The sequence below is a fragment of the Miniopterus natalensis genome, chromosome 2 (genome assembly GCF_054644295.1).
Source record: "Miniopterus natalensis isolate mMinNat1 chromosome 2, mMinNat1.hap1, whole genome shotgun sequence".
Lineage (NCBI taxonomy): Eukaryota > Metazoa > Chordata > Mammalia > Chiroptera > Miniopteridae > Miniopterus > Miniopterus natalensis.
Window position 1 is genome coordinate 151,623,306 of NC_142082.1, and position 24,995 is coordinate 151,648,300.

The 24,995-nt window shown below is 39.3% G+C and overlaps 2 pseudogenes; one reads left to right on the forward strand and one right to left on the reverse strand.

The window, feature by feature from the left end:
* The first annotated feature begins 15,997 nt into the window (after positions 1–15,997).
* LOC148093882 (leucine-rich repeat-containing protein 34 pseudogene) lies at positions 15,998–19,749 on the forward strand (annotated as a pseudogene).
* A 2,464-nt stretch (positions 19,750–22,213) lies between these two features.
* LOC107528352 (dnaJ homolog subfamily C member 2 pseudogene) lies at positions 22,214–24,160 on the reverse strand (annotated as a pseudogene).
* Between the last annotated feature and the right edge of the window lie 835 nt (positions 24,161–24,995).

Consider the following 24,995-nt stretch of genomic DNA (forward strand, 5'->3'; position numbering starts at 1 on the left):
GTTGAATAAATGAATGTGGGGGTGAATGAATGAGTGTGGGGGTGAATGAGTGTGAGGGATAAAAGAGTGGATGGGAGAGATCAAAGAAAAATTTATCCTGTAGAGAGAAGGCTAATAGTTCTCCAGGCTTTCACTGCCAACAGTAGCAAATATCTTAACATTCATGGGATTATTCTGATGCCTCTTACAGAACATCACAACTATCATCATCATCTTTATCATTAAATGGGTTTCTGAATATTACCTCCTTTAATACTGATAATAACCCCATAAGTTCTAACAATGGGGGAAACAGGTTTAGGGAGGTTAAGTAACTTGCCTACACACCTCCACCTAGCCAGTATGTGAGATGGGTCTGCTTGTGCTTTTACGCACTGCACTGAAATGCCTTCCCCCACTAGCCCATTAAACTCTGGTTTTGAAAAAGAACATGTATTCAGTATTAAGTCCTGAGAGAAAAGACAACTCGTGCTGTGGTTTTGCAGTGCTCACTGAAATGCAGAACAATCCTGATGACAGGCTTTCCTCAATTTCCACTTAAATAAAGTGGCGAACACAACATACCCCTACTACTGGATTCTTGTGTCTTAGCTTATATGAGTCCTCCCCAGATAAGCATTTCCTGATGATCCACTCTAAAGTGTGCTGCCCGAAAATCCCTCTTTAACACACACGGTGTTTTGTCTTCATATACTTGTCACTATTTGAAATTACACTGTTAACTTATTTCTGTATTATGTCCCTCCCCCTTTATTAAGTAAGTTTCACTAAAGACCTTGCCCTTGTGTTCTTGCCCTATCCTTTGACACTGGCAGAGTAAAATGTTCAATAAATATTTGATTAATGAACGCAAGGTTAACACTGACAATAGTCACATAGCCAAAGAAGGAATGTCTCCATAGGCGGTAGGGTGGTCGACAGTGCTCCCAAATTAGAGGAGGTGGGTGGGGTGAGGGGAACAGAGGAAAGGGAGGCCAGGTAAGCAAGCACAGGTTGTATGTCTGTCCAGCACTGTCCACAGAAGATGGTGCATTAACCCACAACAGGAATGTACTATGCAGGTGACAAGTGTGCCCTAGAGAGGAACTATATTCGTCCTTCAGGCTGTCCTTCCTTTGTGGTCCACCCCCACCTGCTCTGGGCTCCTCAATCACCAAGCAACATTCTGATCATCAGTTTACTTCTCCTATAGATAGGGATGTAAGGGAGAGAACATGAAAATTAAAAAGTACAAACATCTAGTTTGGCAGTTAAAAGTTTTTGAAAGTATAGGCACTTATAATGAGAAATAGATCTGTTTCCTACGACCTTGGTTATTGAGAGAATCATCTTTCAAAGCTGCTCTCCATCTGGCCATACTGAAAATCACATCTGTGAGACTTCAGGGTGACATCCCAAGGCTCCGTTCCTCACAAGCGTAACAAAATGTAGGAAGACAGTTGGCCTTACCCCATATCTTTGCATTCAACATGCAATACTCAGCATTAGCTGTTTCTGCAACTCAAGTTTGGGGACCCTGGACAAGTTGCTTAATCTTTATGGGCCTCAGGTTTTTCTCTGCAAAATGAGAGAGCTAAAAATGAGATGACCCTGACAGATCTTCAAATTATGTGAAAATAAACAGCCAGCGATGTATATAATAAAATCTAAAAAATCCAACAGATTCCATCTGTTTGCCTTATGGGAATATATCCTGTCACATAATTTCATTAATCTGAATTCAGCACCAGGAACTTGGTTAAAAAAAAATTTAAAGAACACAAGATTTAAGCAGAAAAGAAGGAAGAAAGGAAGGAAACAACTGTTTATAGGGGAAGTCAGTAACTCAACACATTTGTTACCAAAGAACAATTAGCCCCACAGAGTGAGGGTTATTTGCAAAATATGGAACTTTTCTCAGAATAAAGTATTGCTAGACACCCTCATACAACTCTATCAAGTCATTCCTGGCCTTAAAGTGGTGGCAACTGAGTGAGAAAGAAATGTGTGTTACACCAAACCGTTCCAAGGATCCGTTGCTGCCTACATAGACCCATTCACTGCCAATTTATAGAAAGTTTGCCTTTTTAATTTGTAGGAAAGCATAGGAGCAGATATAAAAACACAAGAGGAAGCATCTCAGAAGAAACAGCTGCTGATAATCAAATATATGGCACATTTATATAGAGAGAAATCCTGTAAAATGCAGCAACCACCTTTGAGTCATAGATTTTGGGTGAGTTTATATCATTCACGTATTCACTTTATAGGCTTCACATCCTGTAGTCCTATATATATATATATATATCTACACACACACATATATATATGTGATTTGAGAGAGAGAGGGAGAGAGAGAGAGAAGGAAACATCATTTTGTTGTTCCACTTATTTATGCATTCAATGGTTGTTTCTTGTATGTGCCCTGACGGGATCGAACCCTCAACCTTGGCATATCAGGATGGCGCTCTAACCAACTGAAATACTCGGCCAGGACCCTGTGGTTCTATATTTAACACAGCAATGCAAAATTATACTAATGCACAAAATTAACTCAGTCTAACTATTTCTTGAAACCAGGGCAATATGGAATTGTGGGAAAGGGCCATTTTCAGTATATCTGTCTTTAAGTCACGTAGCATGCAGCTTCAACACCAGAGAGATGCGAACAAGCAGCATCAGCAATGACAGCATCTGCAGATTCTCCTTCCCTTCAAATCCCTGAAAAGTCCATCTGTGAGACTTTCAGGTGACATCTACTGTTCTGCAACTCATAAGGGTAACAATGCAGGAAGTCAGTTGACCTTACCCCATATCTTTTTGCATTCCACATGCAATACCCAACTTTAGCTATTTTTGCAATGCAAGTTTTGTGAACCTGGACAAGTTGCTTAATCACTATGGGCCTCAGATTCTTCTCTGTAAAATGAAGGAGTTAAAAATGAGATGATCCTCACAGCACAGACAGCTCATCAGCCAAATAGACCACGATGACAAAAAAGAGTTAACTTCAAAAAATAGATTAGAAATCTGTACCTCAAAAGCAAATAGAAAGACTCAATTTAGAGGTTAGACAGAATGTGGCAATAAAACATAGAAAGAAAAATGTAAGATTTACCAGCTATTCATTAGCTCTGTGGTCTACTTGTTCAATTATATGTCAAGTCAGGCAACGTTCCAGCAAAATGGGTCAAAGGAAGGAGCAGAGAGACCTGACTATTTGCACTGACCTAGTGGTGGGTTGATTTGCTGTCTACTCAGACTGTTAAGAATCTCAATCACTCCAAACACTTTATTCAGAGTTCCTCATTTGTCATCTATATAACACTTGAATAAGAAATAACTCTGAATAAGGGTAGCTTTACATATTTACAAACATAAATGTAAACTTGTCATTTAGTAAAATCTTAAAGTTGTATTGAAGGACTGAAAAGCATCAAGCCATCAGAGTTTGGAAAGCTGGAAGAAGTCTCATAACTCACCAAAATCCAACACCTTTCCCCACCCTCACAGACAAGGACAGTGAGGCCCAAAGAGCAACCTTTCGTAGCAGCCCCAAGAACTCAGTATATTCTACACTCATTACCACAAGACTGTAGACACATGGTGGTGGGTCCTACCGCTGACAACGTTGTGAATGGAGTGAAATCTCACTATGGGTGATAAGAAACACCAGGTCCAAAAGCCACATCCCTTCAAATGAACCATACGTCACATGGCCATGCACCCCTTACGCTCAGCAACACTGGATGGGATCACTGGTGCTCCAGGGACTGTCCCTGCTGCCCACCCCTTCTTCACTAACTTCAGAAAGTGTGACCCTAAGTTTCTTATCAGTGGCTATGGAACAAACTTTTTTCAGCATATCTTGAACATCTTACGGCTTTATTATTTAATTACTCAGAAAGCTCAGTCAAGGAACATAAGAAATATGCTTAAAAGTAAAAATACATGACTTAATGCCTGCCAATATCCATAAAACACTGGGATAAAGTGACAAACACCCACTTAAAAATATACAAACTTTAACTTGGTAGCAATAAAAGTAGTAAGGAAATTCACAAACACTAAAGAACTTTAGAAGTGTACAGGTTTACCCAGCCCAACTCAACTGCTTAAGTAACTGCAGCCCAGGCACACAAATACTCACATACTTCACACCCATTCATTCACAGGCTTTTACAGGTTTGCTTTTACATGATCTCATTTCCTTCCAAAACTTACATTGCTTATGATCAATTATTTATGGGTGAAAATTTCATCTCAATAATACAAGCTTAGCTTAAAAAATTTTTACAGATGCTAAGGAAAATTTCAGCCAGACATACACCTATTATTATTGAAAACTACGCTTTTTTAGAGCTATGTCCCTAATCAAATTTTGCATGTTAAAAAAACTTAAAGTAGTAATAATAACAATGTAAGGAGGCCAGTAAGTGCAGAAGGTAAGAATTTTAAAGTCAACTACAATTAATACCAAGAACCCACAACTGACAGTCCTAAAACCCCATTCTTGAAGTAAGAACATGAGTCCTTGACCAATACAAGGTTATCGAATTTTATACCATCATTAAAAAAAGAAAATTAAACAAGTAGCGTCTGTTAGCAATGACCTTGTCTCGCTCTCTGAGCAGCCTCTGACACGAGTGTCTAAGATGACAGCTGAACAGCACAATTAGAAGGACTAAAGCTGCAAAAGCAAAGCCTGTCCTTGCCACCCTTCCTATAGCAAATAAAAATGGCAGACCCAGCCAGACTCACAGAGCCCTGGCGCTGTGGTTTAAATGACAGGAAAACTAACACAAAAGAAGTATCCAGAGTATAGACAGCACTCTTTTTGTTTTTCACTTTTATATTTTAGGGCACAGTTTTGGGGAAGGGGACACAATGCTGCCTTACAAAGGACATAGAAGTCCCTTGTTTGAGCTACCAACCTCTTAGCCACACAGAAAAATGTCAGTCATCCATCTGTTAGCACCAAAATCTCCTTCTACTGCTTACAATATGCATCACACATTTTTAGGGGCTGTTGAAGCAGAAAAACAAAGGAAGCCCTTGAAATAGAAGCAGCTCTTCCTAGCTTTGCCCCTTCCTTTATGAGTGTGCCTTGTTAAAGCACTGTCACATTGTTTCCACATGCTCAGGCCCTTGAAACTTGTGCAAAAGCATTGCAAAATAAAACTGCATAAACATCACATTTCAAAACATGAGCTAGTGATGGTAGGTCAGTGATATGGGAAGAATAACCAGTAAGTAAACCATAACCTACAAATGTCCCTGACCTGAGACATTTTCTTATTTGAAGAACAGACATCGAACACGTGGCCATGGGCGTATTTCAAAAAGAATATCGGTATAATTCACTCTGAGAAACCATTAAAAATTACTGTCTTTTTTGCCACTTTCAGAGGACATAAAACAATATCACAAGCACAAAAAACTGTAAAAAATTAAAGAATAAGTCATTTTTCCAACATTAACATGTAATTTTACGGGCATATGAGCTGCTTAGAATCAATTCAACAGAAGTGTATAATACTGAAGATTTCTTCCAGAAGAGCTTATAGCTCCCTTTTTTTGGACCACATGGAGATAATGCCCCACACCAAATGTAGTACAAACTGGACACACAGTACCACGGTTACTTACCTTATAGAAGCTGAATCTATTCCTCTTGGTTAGAAGTCACAAATGGTAGAAGCAGAACTCCCTTCATTTGTTCTTCCAGCGAGCCAAATCTAGCCTCCCATTAACCCAGTCCATTGCAGATAATTTCACACGGCACACGGTCCCCTGCTTCCCCCAGTTCTCAGCCCAGCAAGGATAATCACATTCCGGCGGGGAGTGAACAGATGGTGGATTCCATGGTAACCAGCCCTCCTAAGGCGATTGGTAGAAGTGTGTGACTACTGCTTATTGGGTAACAATCGCTGTCTTTGTGCTCCAAGCCTTGCAAATCCTAAAGGAAGGAACATATAGCCCTACTCACATGCGCAGGGCTTGCCTAGCAGGTGTTTGGCTATTTAAACAAGGCGATGCAGGCCAATTAAAAGCTTTCCAGCTAATATCATTGCTACAAAGTGCTACAAAGTCCTAGCAGTTCAGAGATTGTCTATTGTTCCTTCAAGGAGAAAGGTCACAAGAAGCTTAACTTGACAAACAGAAAACAACTTGAAAGTTAACTTGAAAATTTACGGCAAAGCATTGTAGAAATCTGAAGTGCATCCGAAAGTCATTTTCTGATTTGGAATCCAAAGCAGAAGTGAAACAGGTTTTGTATTTAGATTTTTCAAACAAAATAATTTTCAAATTTGCAAAACTATGGTATCTTAGTTTGAAAAGAAAAGTTTTCAAACGCAATTGTCTTATAAATCATGTGATAATTATTTTTAAATACTTGCAATATAAATTCATTTTTACTGTGTTGATGGGGCTGGGGGCGGGACAGGCTATTCAATGTTAAATTTCATTAGAGCCCTACCCAATTATAGGATTGAAATCTCTTGGTTATATACTCTCTACTGGGTTTAATGTTTTTTCTGTATCCATGAAAGTCAAATGCTGATTCAGCAGAAGAGCCTTCCCCCAACCGTAATGATCAAGCAATCAGAATAAGTCCTTGGAAGAGCAAAATGGCTGGAAACCAAATATATCACACTATTTCTCTTTCCAAAACCTGCTTTCCCACTGCACTGGAAATAAAAGCCCCACTCTGTATGACAGCTAAAAAGCCCTTAACAACGGGCTCCCTATCCTATCAGTTCAACCCATCTCCTAAGACCCTCTCCAGCCTTCCCTAAGCTCTCTAGGCCGTCTGACATCTTCGTTCTCTCCTCTGCCCTTTCTCAGTAACCTGGACAGTGACGTCATTTAGGACAAGAGGGATCTGTACACATCTCCCTCCCCAAACTATGAGCCCCTCAAGGCCAGGACTGCGCCACTCTTAAGTCTGTGCTCCCAGTGCCAAGCAAGGGTCCTGGCACATAGTGAGCAGTTATCAAATCTGCTGACTCAATGACAGTTTGCTGCAGAATTTTTTATTCTAGTGCAAATTTAGAGGCAACCAAAGAATCTAATAATAGAAGAATAGTTATGCAAATAAGAATCCATACAACTTGATAGAATATCATGCAGTTATTAAAAACATGGTGCCTGGCCAGGCATGGCTCAGTGGTTGAGCGTCGACCTAGGATCCAGGCAATCGGGGTTTGATTCCCGCTCAGGGCACATGCCCTGGTTGCAGGCTCAATCCCCAGTCGGGGGCGTGCAGGACGCAGCCAGTCAATGACTCTCTCATCATTGATGTTTCCATCTCTCTCTCTTCCTCTCCTTTCCTCTCTCTGAAATCAATAAAGATATATTAAAAAAAAACAAAAAACAAAAACAAAAAAACACACACATGGTCATAAGGGAAATGTTGATGGCATATTAATAACAATGTATTATTTACTGAATCCCTAGCATGTGCTGGGCACTATAACAAACACTTTACAAATATTTTATTGAAATTTCACAGGGACTATGAAGTAGGTATCAGTTTCCTCACTTTTTAATTGTGAAAACTGAGACTCAGAAATTAAGCTCTGCCCTACAACTTATTGCTGAGACTAGAACCTCATTTGAGACCAAAGCTCAGGTTCTAAGTCACAATGCTACATTACCTCCTAGAAGTTGAGGGAAAAAGGTTACACAACTGAATAACTATATAAAAAGGAAAAGATTCTTAGGAACAAAAGCCTAGACTTGCCTACCTCAAAATTTTAAGAGCAGTTGTGAGAAAGAGACATTGGTAATATTTTCCTTTCCTGTTTTCCAAATAAATAATAATGTCCTAAAAATATTATTTATCCCTCCTACACATATTTTTCAATGTTCACTCCACTGTGTTCTTGGGTGGATTTGCTAACTAGAAAGACACAATAAAAAAAACTAAGAAGAAGTTGGCCCAAAGTTCTTAGAAAATGGGTTCTATGGGGATTACTCAGAAAGGAAAACAATGGCAGATCTAAGAAAGATAAGCGAGTGTCCCCTTCAGCCCCAAGTTCACCTCTGGGTGCTCTGACATTGTTCCCCAAGAGTACTCCAAGCCACACTGCCCAGGACCTCACAACTGGGCCCCCAAATCTAAGCTGTAAGGCACATGACAAAGAGCTAACAATCCCCATAAAGGTTCTCAAGATAAAAAGGTGTTGGGAAAGCAGGGAAGCCTGATAATTTATCTTCTTCAAATATTGGGCAGGCAGCAGCTTTGCCTAGAATCTGCTGGAGCAGCCCTTGTGCCAGCTAAGCAGTGATCAAATAACCTTGGGAGGGTTGCTCTCCCTCCCCTCACTACTGATATGCCCAGCTTCATTCTCCCTTGCTCAGCCACTCTTTTCCTTGGTAAAAAGCTTTACACAGAAGATACACTAAGTCAGAGGTTCTCAGACTTTGTCGAAAGTATGGAGCCCTTAGCATCTCGGTAACTTTTTCATGCCCAAGTCAAGAGAAATACCTAAGTGCTCCATTTATTAAGTAGTTCGGTATAAACAATTTAATAACTTTTTTTGACCTCGCATCTTAGCGCCATTTGAAAATATAATTAAAAAAACAAGGGCAAGAAAATGTTTTTATTCCATTCTTAAATCATTGTCACTGCTTATTAATGAGATGTGGATGCCTGTTGGGCCCTGCACAGCCTCTCACACCACAGGGCAGCGATTTTCAAACCGTGTGCTGCAAGAATTTTTAAAACATGCACTACCTGACTATTTAGTCAGGGGCACTGACCACTTTTCCTTTAGGTTGTCAAATTTTAAACAAATGACAACAGCCAACAAACAATAGCTAACTGGTGTGGATGAATCAAAATTATACCAAATTATTTTGTAAGATCGGCAAAAAATATATTTTTTGTTGTGCCACAGAATTTTAGTAATTAGTTTATATGTGCCATGGGATGAAAAAGGTTGAAAATCGCTGCCACAGGATCATATTAAACCTTGCCATTCTCATTTCTTGTTCCATACTGATTTTCACCAGATACTTGCCAACTGCCCAGTTCTGCAAAACTAAGGTGTCACCGAAAGAAATACTAAATCTAATACTAAAACTGTAAGCCACCTGGAGCTAACAATGTCCATAGTATTAGATAGAAATCTGTTTCCCTTGAAATTTTAAAAGACCCTGCAGGTGGCACCCCTGTGAGCTGGCAGTGGTGTCCCAGAGCACCTAGGCACATGTTTTGGGAATGATGCTTTTGTGAAGCCTAATGACAGAAAGACTCCCTAATTAGAAATTTAGATCCCTGGACTAGTCCCTCGGATGACATAAGCAGGCCATTTATTCTCCCCAGTGCTGCACATCAGTTACAAAATTAGGGAGCAAGGTTAGATCATCTCCCAAGATCTCTTCTGTTCTATAGTAATAAGAATGAATGTTAGAGGAGGGAGGCGTCTTTCTAATTCTTACTGGTTTCAGAGAAAAAGGAGGAAGGTGAGAGCAGCAAGGACAAGAACAAATATTTATTTTCCAGAAGGAAATGGCAAACTAAAATTTTCTGGGTACAACCCTTAGGTGCAGTAAGATAAAGGTTAGAGCAGAAGGTGTGACTGAAGTATATCAGGTGAGGCAGCAACTGCACCTGCAGGAAGATGCCCACGCAGGGTACTCTCCGAGTAACAGTGCCGCCTGCTCTGCTCTTCCCACGTTCTCTTTCTCCTCTTGTGGACACGCTGTCTCGGCAAGTGGTTTATATCATGAAGGGACTGGACAGTGTTAGGGTTGGACAGTCTGTGACACAGACTTGAGTTACCTATCCTAATTGGAAATCAAATTTATCACGTAAGCCTAAAAAGCACCGGGGTAAACAGAGCTCACCAGCCATAGACACCGAAACACAAAATACCTCTGTAAAGAGAAGACAGTTCCCTAGATATGTTAAGTGTGTTACCATGACTTCTGTATTTTTACTTAAAGTTGTATGTTAGTTTTTTTCTAATTTGATGGTTGGTTTTTTTGTCTTTTGCAAACAGTTTTATAAAGATGATTTAGAACAAAAAATGTATTTGCAGGATATACAGAGAACCTCATAAGCGAAAGAAAACCCATGGATCTGTTTGTTGTTAATTAATAGCACTTATCACAGGTCAAAGTTATAGTAAATGTTTCCTTTCACTCCTTTTATTTTCTGGCTCTGGAAGGTAAACTCCATGAGGATAGGGACTTTGTTTTGTTTACCAAGGAGTCCCTAGTGTCCAGCACAAAGTAGGCGCTTGTTACACCTTTGTTGAAAGAACAACTGAGAACAAGGCTCGGTACCGAGGAACTGACCACGGAGCCAGGCCAGCGACACATATGAAGGAGTGGGAGTGGGTAACAAGTTCTGAAATAAGTCAAGCAGCGACTGTGCTCACTGGTCTTGAAGAACCATAGGCAGGAAGCTATGTCCCAGGACTAATGAACTTTATTTATCAGGGTATAATTTCTCCAGGACAAGAGAATGGAGCTCAAAGGGAAGGTGCCGGCAGTCCTGGAGGCAACGAGGCGCCCTATAAAGGTCACAACATTCTAGATGCTTTCTGGGGGGAAACTGAAAAAGAGAGGTACATCTTAGCAAGACTATAACTTAAGTGGAAAAAAAAATGTTTATCCTCTCTTTGCACTTCTCTATTTTCTTGCTCTCTAGGGTGGCTGGACAATGACTGCCTAGCAACACTGAAGATAGATCTCTTCCCCTGTCTATGACGCAGACTTTACCCCTCATGACCTAAACCTGGTAGTCATCAAAATCCCAACACTGTTCCAATGAGCTCACACGGAGTGAGCAGACTTGGGGTTTCCACTCTAGCTGGTCAGTCCGTAAGCATCTAACTCCATTCTCTTCCTGTGTCTCCACCTTCACTGTTAGTCCCTGCCGAGCAGGCTGCCTGTGCTGAGGGCAGCACCAGCTTTTCACCTTGGCTAAAGATGGAAAAAATGCTGACTCCCATGCTTGTTTTAAAACAACACACACACAAACCTTTATAAACTAGTAATGCATGCTTACTGCAAAAAAATTTTTTAAGAGAATAAGCAAAAAGGTAACTCAGCTCACTCCCATCACCCAGAGATGACCCCTATTAACATGCTGGGGTGCTTGTTCCAGATGCTTTTCTGCACATTCATGGCCTATAAACAAGGATATATCACAAACATTTTCTTTTTTAACCCTCGCCCAAGGATTTTTTTTCATTGATTTTTAGAGAGAGGAGAAGGGAGGGGGAGACAGCGAGAGAAAAACATTGATGTGACCGGGGATCGAACCTGCAAATGAGGAGCATGCCCTTGACCGGAAATTGAACCTGAGACCCGTCAGTCCACGGGCCAAGGCTCTAACCATTGAGCAAACTGTCCAGCGGCCAAACATTTTATTTTTACAAAAGCATCCTGCTTTATATATATATATATTTATATTTTTTACTAAAACCTATAGCAACTTCAGACATACATTCTGTTGAACATACAAGTATATTTAAAATGATGTGTAACTAATTTTAACTGCTATGCTTACTCTGAGAAAATCTCTGTTCCAGTAAACTCTTTCAAATATTTCCATTAAACAATAAAAATAACTAAGTGACTAAAAAAGCAACATCTTTACAAATTTATAAATTATGGAACTAAAGAAGAATTAAAATCACCTATAAACCCACCACGTAAAAATGATCAGCATTTTGATGCATTTCTTTTAAAGCTTTTGCATAATACATATCAGGATTGGGATTTTTCTCAACATTGGGCTCTGTAAGAAATTTTATGAAATTCTTTCAAAAGAAAGTTTATTTCATTTTTTTTCTCAACCATGTCAGAGAATTTGGGATTTAAAAGAAGACTTTAATATATAATTAAGCTGCTTATTTTATAGGAGTTGGCACTGATCAGGAACACAATTTCTGAACAGCTCAAAAATATCAGTACATTTATTTCAAATTTCTTTAAATATATCTTTATTGATTTCAGAGAGAGGAAGGGAGGGGGAGAGAGGGAGATGGAAACATCAATGATGAGAGAGTCATGGATTGGCTGCCTCCTGCATGTCCCCTACTTGGGGATCAAGCCAGCAACCTGGGCAAGGGAAGGGAAATTCTCCACATAGTTCCATGTCATTCAGTCAATTTAATTCTATTTAACATTTACCAAGAATGCTAAGTCACATGCAGATCATAAACAGAGCAGAGAAAGCTCTTCCTTACACTCATGGGCCTCAGAGCCTAATGGTGTGATTCCTGGGCCAGCAGCATCTTGGTGTTGTTAGATTTTAATTGCAAATTCAATGTTTTCAGCTATTCAAATTTCTATTTCTTCAGTGTTTTTGTTTTATTCAGTTTGTCTTTCAAGCATATAAGGTTTATATGCCTGCAAACAGTTACTGTATATATTTTTCCTATTTTACAGTTTGGGGTTTTTTATGGCAGGAGGATATTCTAGCATACACTATTCCATTATGGCCTTTCATGGAGTCCTTTCTTATAGCTTACTTAAAAATCAAATTGGTTATTGAGAAAAATCAATGAAACAAAACAAATGAGGAGAAAAAAGGTTCCCACTGTGGCAAACCACATGTAGGTTTATTGAGCACATATAGAACACATGAGATAGTGCAGCTAAAAAACTCTGTTTTGAATGGATAATTTCTCTTGTTTAAAACCCAGTGAGAGGGACTACAATGCAAACCTCCATAATTTTCAGTGGAAAGAAATCTACAGGAAAAATTAAGCTAGAAAGACCTCGAAACAATACACAAGCTGCTCTCATCCAGCAATGAGAAACCATTTACTTTACCTTCCCCTGCAGGATGGACACCCCAACCGCTGCCTTCCCATTATAGAAACCTTTCCTTGGTGGGTGAATTCTCTACTCCTTCCTATAGTGTACACAGAGCACTATACTAGGTGAGATGAGATGAAACAGGAAGCACGGCCCTTGTCTTTTCAATAAACGGTGCTTAATCACCTTGATATCCACATGAGACAAAACATGATTCTTGACCCCTAACTCACATCTTGCATGAAAACCAATTTCAGATGGATCATAGACCTAAATGTGAAAGGAGGAATAATAAAGCTTCTAGAAATACTACAGGAAAGATCTTTAGGGCCTTCAGATAGGCAAAGGTTTTTTAAAAGAACACAGAAACCTAACTTTAAAGGAAAAAACTGAAATTGGACATCAGTATTCAGAGGACATTACTAAGTATAAAAAGGGAAGGCTTACAGGAGAAAAAAAATAGTGGTAACTCAAAATTTGGACGAAGGACTAGTTCCTGGAATATATGAAGAACTCCAATGAAAAGACAATCTAGTTTTTTTATAATGGGCAGAAGTCTTGATTGGGCACTCACCAAAGAAGATCTCTGATAAGCATAGAAAAATCATTAATCATCAGAGATGCACAAATTAAAATCACAAAATGATACCATGTGGCTAAAAGTTTTAAAACCCAATAGAAAGTACTAGCAAGTAGAACAACTAGAATATTCACACACCAGAACCATTACGGAAAACCATTAGGCAACATATCCTAAAACTGAACATATATATACTCTGTGGCCCAATAATTCCACCAAAAGACATATACAATAATGTCCATAGCACCTTTCATCATAATAGTTGATGTCCATCAACAGTAAAATGAAAATAAAATACTATTCACACACACAAATATTACTGCTACAGTGTGTGATGAAGAGCCCACAAGCTTTGAGAAGAGATGACCTTGGACTTGAATTCCAGCTCTTCTATTTACCATGTAATGCTAAATATGTAGATATGAGCATTTAACCTCATTGAGTCTGCTTTCTCCATCTGAAAAATAGGGTCATTATCACCTCTCTTACAATATTATTCTAAGGCTTAGATAAAAGGTACATATAACACAAAGCACTGTGACCAATAGGTACTCAATAAACAGCAAGACTAGGATTTAGGAAATACAACTTATATCATTCGGGATCAATTATCATTCCCTTTTATACATAAACTCTCCTCCTGTAAAACAAAGGTAATGTTCCCCCTGACCGACCAAATAAATCCGTAGTATTTCTGAGTTGCCAACTCAATCATCACTGAAATGAAACTATACAAGAACTGGGTCACGGCCTTTTACTCTTCAGCTACTTTATGAACTCCATATGCAATTGCAGCTGTCAGCTCTCATGCCAGAAGATCAAATGAACTGGAAAGATTAAACAAATGGGCAGGAGAAATGCCAAAACGTGTGTAACTGCTGGACGGGAATCCAATTGGTTCAGTTACAAAGTCGATCCTCAGAACACTATGTGCACTGTATACACGCTCTGAAGAGCAGCATATGCAGTGTGGGACGCCTGAAATACAGAAGAAAGGAAACGGCGCAAAAAACCCCTAGTGCTACTGCAGTTTTCAGCCAAATTCTGCATCTCCTTTAGTTCTATACATAAATCTATTCATACTTGTCATTAGAGAATAGAACAACATATAGGCCCTATAATAAGTCCCACTTTGACTTCTTTTAATGTAAATAGTAATGTATTTAGTAGCAACCAGATCCTAAATTTTAGGAAAAATGATTACTTCTAAATGTAACACATTTTCTATAAAATTTTACTCAATTACAAAGAAAAGTGAGGATATTAACTAGTACTACCATCTAAACTAGCAAGGGAAGGACAGAGGCAGGGCAAAGAAAAAATAAATCCCCTGACATTTTGAAATAAAATTTTATGACCCAAAATAATTACTAAAGAATAAGGCCCCCAAGCTTCTATATTTTGATTACCTTAGCTATTTCTCCTTCATTAATTTTTTTTAAATATATTTTTTTTAATTTCGGGGAGGGGAGAGAGAGGGACATCAATGAGACAGCAGAAGATTGATCGGCTGGGGATGGATTCCACAACCTGGGCATGTGCCCTGACTGGGAATCGAACCGGCGACCTCCTGGTGCATGGGACAACGACCAACCAACTGAGCCACACCAGCCGGGGTAAAATTTACCTTCATGTCTTTCAGTAGAACATGTGACCCAAAGTATACTCTAAACTCAGTTCCATTCATCCCACAAGAAAGTCAGTGCTCCATGTTGGGGCGAGTCTGTAACACAGGTGCTGTATATAGTGGGAATGAGGAACACCAAGCTTTTTCTTTCTTCTGTGACTAAATCAGTGGGAGAATCTCAGGCCATTTCTAACCTAGTAAAACAAAGGAAAACTTTGGCCAAGACCTTGTGAATCTGTTTTTCAGGAACCAGTATTTTCATAGCCCATGCTGGATTTACCTGGCATGCATAGATCTAGTTTTCCATTCACATGAGCCTTTTGACATAGGAGAACCTGCTTTAGGGAAGTCCTCCTGGAATTTTCCTCAATGATCTATTTTAAAAAGTTCTATAATATGTATAAATGCATAACCCATGAACACAGTACTGTGGTGGAGGCCTGGGGCGGGGGGTGGGTATGGGGTGGAGTGGATCAATGGGGGGAAAGGGGGAACATCTGTAATTCTTTCAACAATTAAAAAAAGAAAAGTAAACATCCATAAAAAGAAAAGTTCCATAGATCCCACTTCAGTTTGTCTCTATGAAGAAAGTAAAGTAATTCACATTTTAAAAACCTAGTACATAGGTATCTGCCACACAGAAGTAAAAGTGTTTTTAAAAGTGTTGTTAAAAAGAAGTAAAAGTGTTTTTAACAGGTTTGCTAAAAAATCGTAATGCAATGTTTGTCTTTAAAAATCTAAGGTTAGGCTGTTAATCTCTAAAATCAAGAATAAAGTACAATGGGATATTTTTCTCCCCCAAGGCACTTTGCAAAATAGGTTTAAAACATGTGGGTGGATCATGACAATACCACTGCTGCAGCCCACAGGGTCAGAGGAGCATGAGGTGCAGCCAGGAGAAGGCCACTGGGGCCAGGTCCCCATCCCTCACTCTGGATCCCACTCGGAGGCCTACTCCTACTCCTGCCTGGGTCCAGGCCATCCACAGCGAAGCTCCAGAACCTACTTGCAGTCTCCAGGAACCTATTGGCAATCTCCAAGAATATTATAATAATTTATGCATGGAAAAGTCTCAGAAAATTAATCCTTTTGTATTGCATATACTCCAAGGAGTGGATGAAGAAATTGAAAAGGGATTGGAAGGGATCACATTAAACACTGCTGGTAACAATCACTCAATGCCAGTGGAAAGAGTAACATGAAGATTTTTGGATTCTTTCCAGAATTTTAGAGAAGAATCCATGTATTAATGGTTTGGATGTTAGCTATCACCTCATAAGTAATGTTGGTGCACACTAAGCTGCAAAACTGCATCAGAAACAATACAATCTCATTTACTTAAACCTTACGTTTAATGATACTGAGCAAAAGAGGAGAACTGATTGCTAAAGCACTACATAAGAATACAACTCTGAAATGCATAAGAATGACTGGAAACAAGATTGAAAATAAAGTTGGAAAATTTTTTGCTGCAGTGCTACAAATTGATTCATCCTTAAAGAAGTTAGACCTGGGCAACTGTGACCTGGGAATGCAAATCGTGATAGCATTTGCTACAGTCCTAACTCAAAACCAATCAATTACAGGAATAAACCTAAATCGACCTACACTGTTTGGTGAACAGGAAGAATCCACAGCTCATCTAGGCCACGTGTGAAAAGAAAATCCCTGCCTTGCTCAACGACACAAGTAAGCAGGGTATAAGAAATTGTGGTCTAAAACAGTTACGTGATGCACTGTATCTGAACAAAAGCCTGTGCTACCTTGATGTCGGCTGCAATAAAATAAATCCTGATGGAATGGTGATTTTTTGGCTGATGTACAAAAATGCAATACTACCCTGGAAGCAACTTTCTTTTAACAGAATAGAAAATGCAGGAGCAGAGGATCTCAGTGAAACTTGTTTCACACGACAGGAGTCTTAAAAGCGTTGTCATTAGTCAGCAGCAACATAGAGGGAGAAGGACTTGTTGCACCTTCACAGTCAATGAAAACAAATCCCACACTCTCTAATATCTACATTGGGAAACAAATTTGATGAGGCTACATGTGTGGTCTATTCAGGCTTCATTCGAATGGGCTTTCTAAAGCCAGACAATACAGGTGTGGAGCCATTTGTGTTGGATGGACAGATGTATCGTGCATAAGTCGGCTATGGCCTTAAAAAAACCAGTAGGTCAACAGCGATGAAAATCAAGCTCTAAAATAATTTTCACACGTGTCTTATGTTCACAGGGATTAATATTTTATTGCCTATTAAATTTCTTTCATAAGAAGTTACTTTTGTCTAATGTGCAAAAGATATGAATATATTAAACTTTGTATAACTATCCATTAAAAATAAAATGGTGGTGTTCTCATAGTTACTGATAATCCAAAATCTTGAAAAAATTTAAATATCTAATAGAGGACATGTTAACTAAAATAAAGCACTACTTTGAATATCATACATCTATTAAATTTTTAGTAACATGAAATAATTTAATGTTATGTGGGAGAAAGAAAGCATGATTTAAAAAAACACACCCATGTACAATATAACCACAACTTTCAAAACAACAGATACAAAGAGAAAAAACTCATCAAAATGTTACCAGTAGTCATAACTGGATGTTTAGTTTCCTTCTCCTTAATATTCAACAAAAATTTGTTTAAGAATGTTTTTTTGAACAAAGACATTCACCTGAAGTGGTTTTTCAGTTAAGTAAAGCCCACAAGAAGATTAAGGGCACAATGATAAAAGGATCTAGTCAAGTCAACCAGACTTCATATTCCAATTTCAAGAAATCCTTATTTGTGCATTACCAAGGTACCTTGCTAATGTTTTAGAAGTAGAGGGAATTCTGTTCCTGAATACTTAATTGGTGATCAAGAGAATATTAAGTGCACAAATAAGTTCTAAAAAACTGGCTGAAGTATAGCTCTTATACATTAGAAACAGGAAAAAGAAAGAAAAATAGAAATTAGAAGTATGAGGAGAAAGGTTGTAATAAAGAATCTCACATAAGAAAGGGCAACAGTGATTGTGTACTTTAAGCATAGCTCAGTTTCTCTACTGTCAGGAAACAGTGCTGAGCAATGAATCCACAGGGAGAAATGCCATGGCCTCAAGTGATTGTGCGTGAACCATGAAACTAAGAAAAAGAACAGCTTTGTGCTAAAATCACAACATAAAACCATTCTAAACAAGAGCCATAATACTTTTTCAATAATGATACAAATTACTTATCATTTAGTAGTAAACAAAAAGCAAAAATACCAGTTACTTCACCTACTCATCATATACTTTGTATACTCAAAAGCTTCAAATGGTAACCTGAGAGATTTCACAAAATGAAAATTGCAAAAATAACGATACTCACAGCCCCCCATAAAGGATTCCTTTCACACAGCATCCAGCAGCGCCTTTTACTTTTCCAATTAATCATTATTTCCTGCTTGTGGAGGAATTATCTGGATGTATGATGTGTGAGTAAAATCTACAGGCATTCTCCATCAGACGCTCACACGGCTGTTAGGCATGGTAAAGAACTAACTAATGGGAAGTGCACAGCTAGGTTTCATAACTTGATTTCTAGCAGTGATGTAGCCTCAAAGCACTACGCAAGCAATGCATTTCAAAATCCTGTGAAGGTATTTCAAAATGTCATGAGAAAGCGCTGGAATAATACTGTGGAGGAATGGGGCCAGCTACAGGTGACTGTATGGTAGTTACAGCCTTCCGATATACAACAAACTTTCCTTCAAAATTTGGTGTTAAAGGATGTTAGGACTTTTTTTTTCACGGTGATTAGATAGTCATAAGAAATACAGAATAGAACGATGTTTAAGCTCTCCATTTCCCCAAAGCAAACGGGCTTCTATTTCCTTCCCAGATCACCTAGTCATCCCCAAATACTTCTTCATTAAAACATATCAGGATTTTAAAGAAGGAAAGAAACCAATGAGCAAATAATCATCCTTGCCACATTTATAACAGAAAATTACTAAAGTCAATATTTTAGTTAATATAACATATAATATAGACTTCTCAAAACACCTAAAGGCTTGTCATCATGTGGACTGAATGTTTACATAGTGATTCAAGTTCTAACTTTCCTTTTATGTGATCTATAGATGCCATAGTCACAAATCAGTCACAAACCTGGACTCATTTCAACTTAGCAATATCACTGCTTCCAACTACTGAGCTTCTGAAAGAGTAACAAACTGAAAATAGTAGGTTACCTTAAAGTACTTGAGGAAATTTTGATGGGTAAAATTAAATAAAGTCCTAGCTGGTTTGGCTCAGTGGTTAGAGCATCAGCCCGCAGACTGAAGGGTCTCGGGTTCAACTCCTGTCAAGGGCACATACCTCAGCTGCAGGTTCAATCCCTGGCCCCAGTTGGGGAGAGTGAGGGAGGCAACCACTCAATGTGTCTCCTTCACACTGACATTTCTCTCTCTCTGTCTCTACCCCTCACTTTCACTCTCTGTAAAAAAAAAAAAAAAAAAAAATCAATGGAAAAAAATATTCTTGAGTAAGAATTAACAATTTAATATAGCTTATGAACCAACAAGTGGAAACGTGGAAGAAACTACTTGGGGAAACACATACTAAAATCACAAAGTCTTAAAAATTCAGAAATGCTCCTATTGTATGGGTAAGAAAACTGAGGCCCAAAGTGTTAATAGAGCTTGTTTGGTGAGTCATCCTCCTCATTACATTTTCTGGACAACCACACCCAGTTACGGTATGGGACATTCCTTATTCCTTTGGCCCAGAGAGCTTTGTTGAGCCTGGTGTCAATGCCTATGTCTGGAGTTCCCATGTTCTTTACAGCAAATTTCCAGATCTCTCTGAGTGCCTGAGGGGCATGAGTCTTGAAACCCACTCCATGGGTACACTTTTGAATGCTTCTGGTGTTTTCTCTGCTCACTACCTCGCTGATGGCAGAGCAGCCCTTCTTCTCACCACCCTTCTTTATGGGAGCCATCATGCTGGGCCCAAGTTGTAAAAAAAAAAAAAAAGGGGGGGCATTATATTTCTAAATTAGCTCTTTCTTAGATATGCTGTCATCCAACATACTTTCACGGGGTGGTGATTTTGAGAGTGAGTAACCCGCCTGCAACAATCACTTGCCGTCGATGAGTGTTACTACTGTAAGCTATGAAAGCCGATCTCTATGAAGTGAACGGTATAGCCAGGACACATGGCATGTTCCTGTAACGTGGTGGTATCCAACGGAGGGCTGATGCTTCCAAACTTCGCTAATCCATGCTGCCACCCCAGACAGGGTCCTTGCAGTCAGAGTGGGTTTCGCGCCGGAAGTGTTGGTGTATATGCTCAGACACGAGTGATGGAGTCAAATGAGGATGTCAGCACTTTTGGTTCCTCTCTCTAGCTCAGAGAGCACAGCAGGAAACTTCAAACTGACCACATGCCAGTGAACGATTGGCTGAAACCAGAACTGCCCCACTCTGCTACAGTGCACCGGGGCTGGCAGGATCCTAACGAGCATGTTGGCTGTGCTTCTTAACCTCGTTTTTCAGTGTTGTAGCAGTTTAGTGGGCAAAGAAAACGAAAACGCATATGGAATAGTTTCTGATCATTTGACATATACATTGTAGATTTTTATATATCTTTATAATTAACCCTTTCTACTGTTCATTCAGATGTTGTGTGAATATAGTTGTAGAAACATGTTGTAGGGATTGCACTAAAATAAAATTTCTCTCATAAGTATGTTGTTGTTTTTTTAGTTTTCTGCTTATATTTTGGTTTGCTAGATTTTATAAAAATAGATTTATTCTTCTTGGCTTTAAATCAAGTGACTTTTTATCAATTTAGCCACACACTCGTGTTTAGCAATGTGGCTAAAAATAAATCTTCATAGAGAGTAAGCAAAGCTATTTATTTGCTGCCAACACCACCATCATTTTATTCTGTATCTCAATAAAATTAATATCATCTATAATTACAGCTGTACACTTATCATGTGCCCTTCTCATAAGAACCCTAACAAAACGGTGTTATTAGCTCCATTCAAATAGATGGTGAAACTGAGAAATGAAGTTAAATAACTTTCTCAGAGAGTAAATAGCAGAGTTGCAGTTCAAACCCTGGACTTTTTAACTTCAAAACCAGTTCTCCTAAATGGAAAAATGTCTGCCTATTCTCCCAAAGTTTTCTCAAATTTATTAACTTGGGATGCAGTAGGAAAAACGTTTACCCTGTTTTTCCTTACTAAGTTTTCTTGTTTTTATCCCCCAAATTCAAAACCTAAAACTGGGAAACTTCCTCTTCCTACATCATACAACTCTTTTCATAACTAAATTCCTCAAAACTTTGTATTAAATCTACTTGCAAGCAAACAGTTTTCCACATAACCTAAAATAGTAGAATTATTTTAGAATAACTTAGAGTTCACCCAAGCAATAGCCTGTTTTATTTTAATTTGCTTATTGGTTATGAGAATGAAAAGAATAAATTTGTGACTTCCTCAAGGTCACTGAGAGCCAGAAATAGAACTCTGTTTCAAGGTCTGGTTGCTAAACCACGCTTCCTCGGCAATGGTAAACTGTTACTGGTCGACTGGTCACTAAGAAACAGAAAACAAGAAGAAAAAGTACAAGATACTTAAAATATTGTTCCTGCTGCTATCTCTTTCCCACTCTTGCCCATCCCCTCTATTTCGCCCATTTCCTATCATGCATGTTATATATTCAGTTATGGGAAGAAACTGCAATGGCCTTGGCAGATAAGAAGAAGAAAAACAACTTTATTCCTATTTCAAACATGAAACAAGTGTTTCATTTTCTTTTCTGATTAAAATAGGGGATATAGCCTCCAAACTTAAGATCCTTTTTAAAATTGTCTTGTTAAATTCACTTCTTCTATTAATTTTTTTTCCCACTGACTCCCAGAGAAAAAGGAAGGGAGAGCGAGAAAGAGAGAGAAACATCGACTGGGTGCCTCCCACACTCCACCTGACCAGGGATCGAACCCACAATCTTTCGGTGTATGGGACGAAGCTCCAACCAACTGAACCACCCAGCTGGGCATTTCTATTTAAATTTTATTGGTATAAACAATTATCTTTTGATTTATAAACTTAAGGCTAAGAAATGTGTAGTTACCTGCACATACGGCATTTGGCATTGTAGAGCGGTTTGTCTAAACCAGCACTACCACTTTTTTTTTTTTAATAGTATTTTCAGTGTTATTACAAATATGCACACACAACAAAGACAGTCATAAGTCATTTCTTGGCTTTACTTGCATTCAGTTCTTGCTCTTGAGCAGCTTTCTTTGCTTTTACCATCTTGACAAGGTCCTTATCATCTCATGCAGCCCTTCTGTGTCCTGCCCATGTAGATCGCTTCTGCAATTTTTCCCCCCATCTTTCAGGTGTACTTACTGGTAAGTTTTCAAAGATTGTTCCAAAAGTTTGTGTTCTTCTGTTGTCCAAGGGGTGAAATCTGTGCATGGACCTTCAAATAGTTCTGAAGGTACTGCACTGTTTGCTTGAGGCACCACGCCTGTTCTCTTAAAAATTAATCAAAAGCTTTTTTGTTATGTTATTTTCTCAATGAGGGTCAAGTGTCTGAAGACTCTTTGCTTTCCTGATAACATCTCTGGCGGTTCTATTGACTCCAGAAGAAGAATGTATGTTCATGTAATTAGCAAGAACTCCCAATCTTGAATTTGTTGCAGCCGGGAAGGGGTTCACAGCTCTAATTAGCAACTGCAGATCATACTCTGACCAACTTTTACTGTCATTTCCACCTCCGCCAGTTGATTTCTTAGATGCTTGTCACATGGGAGCCTCAGATTCCTCTTTCTCTTTTCTAATTTGCTCAGTTCTTCCTTCCGTTTTTCCCAAGCAGCCTCTCCTACTTCTTCTGTAGATGATGTGATTGTTCCATTCAAACACTGCAAACTTGCTAGCTCAAGGTGATCACAAAGTTTTTCCACATCAGTCACTTTAATCCACTCTGCCTCATTGCCAGAAAAGTGATTCCAGGTCTTGCATGAGTTTTGAAGATTTTTCCTTTCCTTTTTAATGTTTTTTTTTTTTTTCTTTCTTTCCCCTGGATATGTTTTCCTTCTTTGCCAATAATGCCTGTTGTCTAACATCCCCTCCTTCTTTCTCTTTAGCTAATGGACCAGCTTCTAACTCGCCTGTCATTGTTTTTCTTTAGCTTCTTGCTCTTTCCATTTCGCTTCTGCTTTTGCTTTCTTTTCTGTTTTGCTCACATAAAGGTTTTTAGTTTATTAACCCTCTCATGAATCCCCACAGATAAAGTCACTGAAGACTCTGCTCCTTCTGCTATCCAATCCCCAGCTCGCTTTTACCAGCACCAGCGCTGGCCATTGCAGTCCCCAGACTTTCTTCATCCTGTCCCTGTGCTGCTCTCTCTGTGTCCTTGAGGTCTTCTCATATAGGCCATGCCTTGTCAGTCTATATTTTTCTTTGCAATAATCCAAGGGATCATAAATCATGCCAAGGCCCAGTGTCTTGCCACCACCCAAACGGGTTCTGAATCCAAACATAAAGATGACCTCTGCTGTGGTCTTTTACATGTTGGCTAGTTTTCCCCGAGTTTCTGTCTTGGGCACTGTTGCCTTCCCAGGGTGAAGGACACCCGTGGCCATTGGTTTCCACTGAAGTAGTCCGCTGGTCATGAACCTCCTGGTCGGGACAGTTACTGTGTCGTTTGTGACGGCGGCCTCTGCTTCCTTCCCAGCCTTTTCTTCTCTCGGATCCCAGCTCTCTGCACGGCCGGCTGAGGTTCTCACTGTTTGCTTCTTTCTCTCATTGTGTCCTTGTGGCTTTGTAATGCTTTTCAATCCCTCTCCTCTCATCACGACATTCTGCCTTTTCTTTTCCTTCTTCATCTAAATGAGAAAGTCCTTTCCAAGAATCAAAATCATACCAGAATAAAACGTATCTACACCATCAAACCAGGAATTCGTATCACCAAGTCCGGGACATTTTTAAAATCGGACCATCTGGAATTCCTTCCAAACACCTGGAAAGCACTTCGCAGGAACTGTCCTTTGCTTCGCTTTTAGAAGGAACCGAGTTGTCCAAGCACAGTACTTTGACTTCTCTCGGTGTAGCTTTGGACCTCCCATGGCCAAGTCTAAGTGCTGCAACAATGATCCTGGTTCTTCCGGTGTTGGGATCAAGTGTTTTCAGCATGGGAAATTCTTATAACTGCAATTTTCCATCTTCTGACTCCTCTGATGACTCTTTCTTACCCTCCAGTTCCTGAAAAGAGGGAGATTTTCTGTTTCTCCTCTTAACAAAACCCTCTTTCCACAGGTTCAACTTGTGGAAATGTTGAGTTAGAGCATCACCCCAGTACACCAAGGTTGCAGGTTCGATTCCTGGTCAGGGCACATACAACAATCAACCAATGAATACATAAATGAGTGGAACGACAAATTATTGCTTCTCACCCTGCTTTCTTCCCTCTCTCTCTCTAAAAAAAAACACAAAACACAATTAAAAAAAGAAAGAGTTGAGGGGCTTCAATGCATTGCATGGAATAAACAGAGGTCAGCACGTGGGTGATGGCAGTGCCCTGGGCATCCGCAGCACTTGACAGCAGCAGCGCGATGGCTCCGGGGCCAGCCCCACAGCCGTAGCGGTTCTCCGCCAGGCTGAGGGCACTTAGCGTCCCCTCCAGCTCTAGCAGTACCCACAACTCACCTTTCTATAGTGAGGGAAATGCTCTATATTTATGCTATATAATACGGTAACCACATGAGCACTTGAAACGTGGCTTGTGTGACCAAGGAATGGAAAATACTTTTATTTTATTTAAATTTAGAACCACCTGTGGCTAGTGGACAGCACAGGCTGAAGTCTGGGTATATCTTTTATTTTAAAAACTTTTTATGTTAGGACAGACTCACAGGAAGTTGCAAAAAAAGTACAGAGAGGTCCAGTTTCTCCTGTTTTTTCATAGTATATAACTATAGTACAGTATCAAAACCAGAAAACTGACACAGGTACAATGTGTATTTAGGTT